We start from the raw sequence: 9,439 nt of genomic DNA, 5'->3' as shown, positions 1-9,439 counted from the left end.
TTTGGTGGCAGCCTCAGTGTTGACCCTTTCATGGCCATTGGCATGCAAGCACAGTTTTAAACACACACTCTGAGTTATTCTGATATTTATACACCCAGTCCTAACCCTAAAATATTTACAGACACATACATGGCTCCTAAGGTACATGGTATCTAAAGTACATGCTTAGATACACCATTTGTTATACACTCAAACATACACATAAACATAGACACACAGGTATATAAAAGCAAAGAAATTCTCATATACTCAAGTGAATTGTATATGCATATACATAAAAGCAGATGCATATATATATACATATTATACATACATGATTTGACAAATTAGTAAATTAAGGAAAGTAAAAGGACTTACATAAAGTTAAACTGTAAGAGGCAGGAATAGGACTGAAATCTAGGTCTTATTACTTGCAAGAAATGATTATAAATAACCAATTATTGGGGAGATACAGGTTTTTTTTTTCCTTTTTCCTATTTTCTCATTCAAAGTCTTCAAGGACATCTCTGACCTTGCCCAAAAATTTACCCTACCTAGACCATCTTATCTAGGTGGAGTTATTGCCCCATCCAGCTAGAAAAACCTGACAAAGAAAATCTATTCTGGGTGAATTGCAGTCCATTGTGTTCTACTCAGGCTCCAGGGTGGGGTAGGGGGGATGGGGGGGTGGGGTGAGGTAGTAGATTCTTTGTCTAGATTGCTCAAGGCTGGGGTGGTCTGGGAGTAAGAGTGACATAATCAGTCATGCCCCCCCCAGCCCCTCATTAGAATATGTCCATCTTTCATTATAATATTCATTCTTCTTATTAATTGTTAATGAATCAGAATTGATTGCTCTCTGTCAGGAACACCCACCCTTCCTTAATTGATTCAGTAAAATAAGAAGGGTTGAAATGGAAACTTATGGTCTCATTCTATCCTAAAGTTCTATGTTCCCATGATCTTTAACATAGGCATACACAGAAAAAAGACACAGCAGAAAGACCCACATATACTCAAACACAAAAGACTCTCAGTCATACTCATTTATAAATAAATATATATATACATGTACATAGATATATACATAAACAAATACTCTCATGTAAACTCACATCCACAAACATGAAAACATTCATGAACGTACAGACACATATAGCTATACAACACAAAGTCACAGTCACTGGCAGGTATATAAGCATCAAGAAGATGCCATGATCCATCCTTGGTTTAGGAGGGCTGGCCAAATGGCCGCCATTTATTAATTACTCTCTAGCATAATTAATAAAATGATTAATTATCCAGAAACTATGTTTCTTGAACTTTTTATACAACACAGACTTAAAATCCAGGTGTTGAGTTTGTGTTATTGGTGTCCATGTTATTGGAGTCTGTATAATAAACAGAGTATGTAACTTTAAGGCCATCTGAGAGTATGAATGTATTTTTTAAATAAAAAGCTTATAGTTTAATTGCTCTTCAACTTCTTTTTGTAAAAAATATTTATTTTGGGGGCAGCTAGGTGGCACACTGGATAGAGCACCGGTCTTGGAGTCAGGAGAACCTGAGTTCAAATCTGGCCTCAGACCAAACACTTGATACTTACTAGCTGGGTGACCCTGGGCAAGTCATTTAACCCCAACTGCCTAAAATAAAATATTTATTTTTAACATTCATTTTTAAAAAATAGTGAACTCTGAATTCTCTCCTTCCTACTCCTCCCCCATCCACTGTGAAGGCAAGAGATGTGATATCAGTTATATATGTGAAATCATGCAAAATATATTCCCATATAAGCAATGTTGCAAAAAAAAAGAAAGAAATGCAAAAGAAATAAAAAAGTGAAAAAAATTACGTTTCAGTCTCATTCAGACTCCATTCTTTCTCTGGAAGTGGATAAAATTTTTCATCCTAAGTCCTTCAGAATTGTCATGGGTCATCATATTGATCAGAGTAGCTAGGTGATTCACAGTTGATCATCATCCAATATAGCTGTTATTGTGTACATAATGTTCTCCTGGTTCTACTCAATTCACTTTGCATCAATTCAAATAAGTCTTCTCAGGTTTTTCTGAAAGCATCCTGGGTATTATTTCTTATAGTACAATAGTATTCCATTACAATAATATACCACAACTTGTTCAAGTACTCTCCAATTGATGGGCATGCCCTTGATTTCTAATTCTTTGCCACCACAAAAAGAGCAGTTATAAATATTTTTGTATGTATGGGTCCTTATTACCTTTTTCTTTGATCTCTTTGGGATATAGACCTAGTACTGGTATTGCTGGGTCAAAGGGTATGCATGGTTTTAAAGCCATTTGGGCATAGTTCCAAATTGTTCTCCAGAATGGTTGAATTAGTTTACAACTCCACCAACTGTGCATTAGTGTCTTAATTTTTCTACATCTTCTCCAACATTTGTCATTTTCTTTTTCTGTCATGTTAGCCAATCTGATAGGTGTGAGGTTGTACTTCACAATTGTTTTAATTTGCATTTCTCTAATTGATAGTGATTTAGAGATTTTTTTCATGTCCTTTCCTACTTCATTCTCATGCCCTACTCCACTTCTGGAAGTATGATATATGACTAAATCAACCCAAACACTCCAGATCTTAGCTAGGCATGTGGTAACTACTTAATAAATCCTATGTGGTAGGTTCAAAACAAAAAAGTAAAATTACTGGAGTAATTCACAAGTAACAATAGCCAACAGAGGTAATAATAATAATCTCATAGTTTAAGATATCCATCCATAAATGCAGAGCATAGTCAATAAAGAAAGTAAATGTCTAGAGATCTTAACTCAAGGAGCTATATTTTATCTCACTGGTATCCCTGAGTCTTGGTGGGATGTGGCTTAAAACTAGATTATGGCTATGAAAGGGTATACATTAATCAAAAAGTATAGAATCAGGAAGGTATGACAACAATAATTTATGAGAAAAAGCCAGTTATGTCTATGGAAGGTGGTGGATTTATAAATTGTAGGTTTAACATGAGTCATAGCACTGTGCTATGGCAGCCCCTCCCAACCCCCCCCAAAAAAACACCCCACCTTCTTAGGCTGAATTAATAAGTGAGTAGTGTCCAGAACAAGAAGGGTGATAATCCCTTTGTACTCTGCCTTGGTCAAATCAAATCGGGAGTATTATATTCAGATACCAGAGCTACATTTTAAGAAGGACATTGACAATCTAGAGCATATCCTGAGGAAGGTAACCAGGATGGTGAGAGATGCCTTATGAGGAATGATATATGAGACAATATGGCATAGTGAAACACTGACTTTAGTGCCAGGAAGGCCTGGGTTCAAATCTCAATTATTTACTAGCTCTCTGACCTTCAGCAAGCCCTTTAACCTATCTCAGCCTCAGTTTCCTCATCTATAAAATGAGATTAAAGTAGCTGGAATAATTACCTCACAAGATTATTGGGAAGAATGATGGAAATGATGTATGCAAAGAACTTTGCAAACCATAAAATGTTAAAGAAATGTGAGCACTTGTTAATGTTATTTATGGAAAGGATTGGGGATGTTTAATTCTCAGAAGGGAAGATTTGGGATGATATGATCCTTTTCTTCAAACATCTAAAGGGTTGTCAAGTAGAAAATAAATTAGATTTGTTCTACTTGGCCCTAAAGAGAAGACCTGGAACTCTGAGGTAGCAGCACATTACACCTATCAGATTGGCCAACATGACAACTCAGGAAAATGATAAATGTTGAAGAACATGTGGGAAAATTGGAACACTAATGCATTGTTGGTGGAGTTGCGAAATGATTCAACCATTTTGGAGAGCAATTTGGAACTATGCTCAAAGGGCTATAAAAATGTGCATACCCTTTGACCCAGTAATAGTACTTCTAGGGCTGTATCCCAAAGAGATCATAAACATGGGAAAAGGACTCACATATACAAAAATATTTATAGCAGCTCTTTTTGTAGTGGCAAAGAATTGGAAACTGAGGGAATGCCCAGCAATTGGGAAAGGGTATATGAACAAGTTGTGGTATATGAATGTAATGGAATACTATTGTGCTATAAGAAATGATGAGCAAGTGGACTTCAGAAAAACCTAGAAAGACTTGTATGGACTGATGCTGAGTGAAGTGAGCAGAACCAGGAGAATGTTGTACACAGCAACAGCCATGTTGTGTGATGACTAATGTTGATAGACTCAACCCTTCTCAGCAATGCAAGGATCTAAGACATCTCCAAAGGTCTCATGATGGAAAATACTATCGACATCCAAAGAAAGAACTATGGAGTTTGAATGCATATCGAAGCACACTATTTGCCCTTTTTTTCTTCTGTTTTGTTTTTTTTTCTTTTTCTTGTGGTTCCTCCTATTGGTTCTAATTCTTCCTTATAACATCACTAATGTGAAAATATGTTTAATAGGAATGTATGTATAACCTGTATCAGATTGCATGCTGTCTTGGGGAGGGAGGTGGGGAGGGAAGGAGAGAAAAATTTAAAACTCAAAAGCTTATAGGAGTGATTGTTGATAAATCAAAATAAATTAATAAAGAATTTGTTATAAAAAAAAAAAAGAGAGAGAAGACCTGGGAGTACGGGATACAACTTACCAGGATGCAGAGTTCAGCACTTTGTGAATCAAGAGGATGAATATCAGGCAGGAGGCTGATCTATGTCATGCTGGAGGTCCCTTCCTGCTCTGGGATTCAAAATACAAGAAATCAATACAATTGTAAGATGATCTTGAAACCTCAAATGTGTAAAATAAGGGTCATACAAAAAGCTAGAAAACTTCTGAGGCTCAGAAACACTGCTCTGGTACCACAGTATGCAGTCTGAACCCAGGCCACATCCTGTCTGTCATTCTGGGGTTAATCTTGGAGCTTTCATTTACAGAGCCTTCAAAAGAGGATGAGATGGCTAGAAGAAAGAGGAGAGAAAATGGAGACTCTTTTTAATTTTTTAAAATGTATTTTATTTGTAATTTATGGAATAAAACAAGCATTCCCATAACATAGTACAATAAAAAATGATTGAACATGAAACTGCAAATCTATTATGTGCAACTTGATATTCCTTTTAAATACAGAAAAAAGTTATCATGTAAATTTCTTTTTTTCCCTTTTTTCCCACTCTAGAGATGGCTACCATTAGACACAAATATATATACATATATATGTATATATTCTATTTATCAGTTCTTTCTCTGGATGCAGATAGAATCTTCCTTTATATTACTTTTCCAGTTAATTTGGGAGTCAAAATGATTTACTCCCTCAAAATTGTTCTTAAAACAATATCACTATTACTGTATACAATATTCTCTCGGTTCTGTTCATTTCACTCTTCATTATTTCATGCAAGTCTATCCATGGTTTTTCTAAGATCATCAAGCTCATAATTTCTTACAGCACAGTAGTATTGCATTACAATCATACACCACAATTTGTTCAGCCATCCCCAATAGACACGCATCCCCAAAATTTCCAGTTCTTTGCCACAACAAAGAGAGCCACTATAAATATTTTAGAACATATAGGTTCTTTTCTTTTTTCCCTAATAATCTTTAGAAATAGACCTAGCAGTGGTATTACTGAGTCAAAGGGTATAGGAAGTTTAATAACTCTTTGGGCATAATTCCAGTTTGTTTTCCAAAATGGTTGAATCAGTTCACAATTCTACCAACAATGAATTAATGTCCCAATTTTTTCCTTATCCTCTCCAACATTTGTCATTTTCCCCTTCAATCATTTTAGCTAATCTGATAGGTGTTGCCTGCAACTAAGAGACACACCTAATGGGAGAGCGTGAAATGAAGAAACTTGGGCCAGGTGGGTCAGTGAAGACTGAGCCGTTTATTCATCTGAGGGTCACAGCATATATAGGAAAGGGTTTGGAATTACAAAGGATCCCTTGTGTGGGAAAACTATGCATATTCTGTAACTGTTGCTGATTACACTTTCAAGGTTTAGAGCTCAGTAAAAGATGCTTTCAGGACATATATCAAAGGCGCATGCAATACAAGTGTCAAGAAAAGGATTATACACATTTTAAACAAATGGTTACAAGATAGAGATTAACAATCAATTAATAGGCCTCCACAATCATTCTCAGGGCTGTCTCAGGTTGTTATCTCAAAGTATGTGACTAGTTCCCCCTAGTTTGTCACATGTTATCCCTCATGCCAGACTTTTATTGTGTCACAGTCAGGCAGTTCCACAAGCCCCTTAATGAATAGGAGAGTAGTGAGCCAACATCCTGATTAAGTGAGCCCTTGAAGGTAAGAACAGGCAAGAGTTAAATTCCAACCTGAATTCTTTAACCCTTTCTGGACTGATCAGAGCTGGCCCTCTACAGATAGGTATAAGATGATATCTCAAGGTTGTTTTAATTTGCATTTCTCTAATCAATAGTTACTTAGAACATGTTTTTATATGACTATAAAGTGTTTTGATTTCTTCATTGGAAAACTGCCTGTTCATATGCTTTGACGATTTATCAATTGGAGAATGACTCATATTTTTTATAGACTTGACAAGTTCTTTATATGTTTGATATATGAGACTTTTATCTAAGAATCTGTCTATAAAATTTCCCCCCAATTCTCTGCTTTCCCTCTGATCTTGGCTACATTTGTTTTATTTGTACAAAAGCTTTTTAATTTAATGTAAACAAAACAATCCATTTCATACCTCAATCTGCTCTCTATCTCTTTTTTATTCATAAACTGTTCACCTATTCATAAGTCTGATAAGTAATCTGTTCCGTGTTCTTCAAATTTTCTTGTAATATCTTTCTTTATATCTAGGTCATATATCCATGTTGACTTTATCTTTGTAAACAGTGCAAGATATTGGTCTATGCCCCAGGTTCTGCCATTTTGCTTTCCAGTTTTTCCAACAACTTTTATCAAATAGTGAATTCTTATCCCAAAATCTCAAATCTTTACACTTGTCAATTAAAAGGTTTATATATTTATTTGCTGCTATAAATTGTATATCTACTCTGTTCCATTGATATACCTTCTATTTCTCAGCTAAGGCCAGATAGTTTAGATAATTACTGCCTTATAATATAGTTAAGATCTTGTACTGTTAAACCTCCTCCCTTTATATTTTTTGTATTAGTTCCTTTAATACTCTTGACTTTTTGTTTTTCCAAATGAATTTTCTTATTTTTTCTAATTCAGTAAAAAAAAAATGGTAATTTTTTGGGGATGGCATTGAATATATAAATTATATTTATATATTTATGGAAATGTATTTATATAATTTATATAAATTATATATATAAACTATATAAGTTAGTTTGTCATTTTTTTATTATATTGGTCCTAATCTACCCTTGAACAATTAATATTTCTACAATTATTGAGATCTGATTTTATTTGTATAAAAAGGGTTTTTTTTTTAATAATTTTGTTTCTATAGTTTCTGAGTTTGCTTTGGCAGGTATACTTTTAGGTATTTTATACTGTCTAGAGTTATTTTATTTTATATATATATGTATATATATATATATATAATTTATTTATTTTTAGTTTTCAACATTACATCCATAAGACATTGAGTTTTAAATTTTCTCCCCCTCCCTTTCCTTCCCCCCTCAACAAGATGGTATGCAATCTGATATAGGCTCTACTTATACATTCATATTAAAAATATTTTCACATTAGTCATGGTGTGAAGAATTAGAACTAATAGAAGGAACAAGAAAGAAGAAACAAAACAAAACAAAACAACAGAAGAAAAGGAGAGCAAATAGTATGCTTCCATCTGCATTCAGACTCCAAAGCTCTTTCTTTGGATGTGGATAGAATTTCCCATCATAAGTCATTTGGAGTTGTTTTAAATCCTTGTATTGCTGAGAAGAGCTAAGTCTATCAAAGTCAGTCATAGCACAATGTGGCTGCTACTGTGTACAATGTTCTTCTTGTTCCACTCATTTCACTTAGCCTCAGTCTAGAGTTATTTTAAATGGGGTATCTCTTACTATCTCTTCTTGAAGGGTTATGTTTGTGATATATAGGAATGTTAGTGATAAATATACATTTACTTTATGTCCTGCTACTTTGATAAAATTGTTAATTGTTTCAGCTGAAATTTCAGTTGAGTCTTTGGGATTTTCCAAATATATCATCATATTATCTGCAAAAAGAGATAGTTTTATTACCTCATCGCCTATTCTGATTCCTTCTATTTCTTTTTCTTCTCTTATTGCTATTGCTAGGATTTATAATACAATATTGAATGATATTGGTGACAGCAGGAATCCTTATTTCACACCAGATCTTACTGGGAAGGATTCTAGTTTATCCCCATTACAAATAATAATTGCTGATGGTTTTACATACATGCTTTTTTTGTATCAATTTAAGAAAAAAAAACATTTATACCTATACTTTTAAGTGTTTTGTTTTTTTTTTTAATACAAATGACTGTTGTACTTTATGTTTCTTTTTTCTGCCTGAGCATTTCATGGGAAAGGGAGCTGAAGCCATGTGTTTAAAACCAAAGCTGGAATGAATTAATTCTACATTCTCCTCCAAACTGAAATGAAGAATATGACTTGACCAGATTCATCCAGGAAAGGAAGGGTCCCATAAACGTCTCAATAATATTCTCTTGCACTTGGAATGTTTAGCCTCGAGGATACTTCTTCACTAAGGGAAGAGGGTTCGAAGCCCCAAGAGGGTCCTGAGCCTCATCTCATCACTGACTTCCACCTATTCCCTCTCTGTCCCTTCCCTGGAGTCTCAGATCAGGCTATGAATACAGTGACAACAGACCTGCTCACATTGTGACAGGCAGGGAGAAGGATACACACAGTTCTGTGTATAAGGCTATCTTTCCGTCAATCTACTTTTCTGGATGGGTCTGGTGAGTTCTGGGATCCTCCTGCACTGGTGAGCTCGTTGGTCTCTTCTATTTTCTTCTGGTCCTATGACTACATAAGGTAAGTTCCAGGGATAGAGCAATCTTAAGGAGATAGACACAGTAGGAACTCAAAGAAGGTAGTGAATACTACATTGGAAGCTGGGAAACCTGCAAAACTCCAACTTTGTCACCAATTAATTGTGGTAACTGTGGTAAATCCCTCCACCTTTCTGGGCTTGTGTGTGTGTGTGTGTGTGTGTGTGTGTGTGCGTGTGCATGTGTGTGTGTGTCACAGAGAAACAGAGACAGAGAGAGAAAGACAGCAGGACAGACAGAGAGACAGAGAGAGATTGGATTAGATAATCTCTACTATTCCTTCTAGCTAGGATATAATTGAAAGAGCTTGAGGAGGCAAATAGGCAGAGAGAGCTGAATGTCCAGAGAATAATTCAGGTTCTGAAGGCAACAGTTTCCCAGAGGGAGGGAACTGGAAGTGGAAAGAGGATTGGGTATGAAATCCATCCTCCCAGAATCCTTAATAAAAGACATTTGCATTACCCTAAACAAAATGCTTTCATGATAACACTCCTGTAAGGTAA

Source organism: Vombatus ursinus, unplaced genomic scaffold, assembly GCF_900497805.2.
Source record: "Vombatus ursinus unplaced genomic scaffold, bare-nosed wombat genome assembly UNPS02014355.1, whole genome shotgun sequence".
In the NCBI taxonomy this organism is placed as follows: Eukaryota; Metazoa; Chordata; class Mammalia; order Diprotodontia; family Vombatidae; genus Vombatus; species Vombatus ursinus.
Note: the sequence above shows the minus strand (reverse complement) of the source record.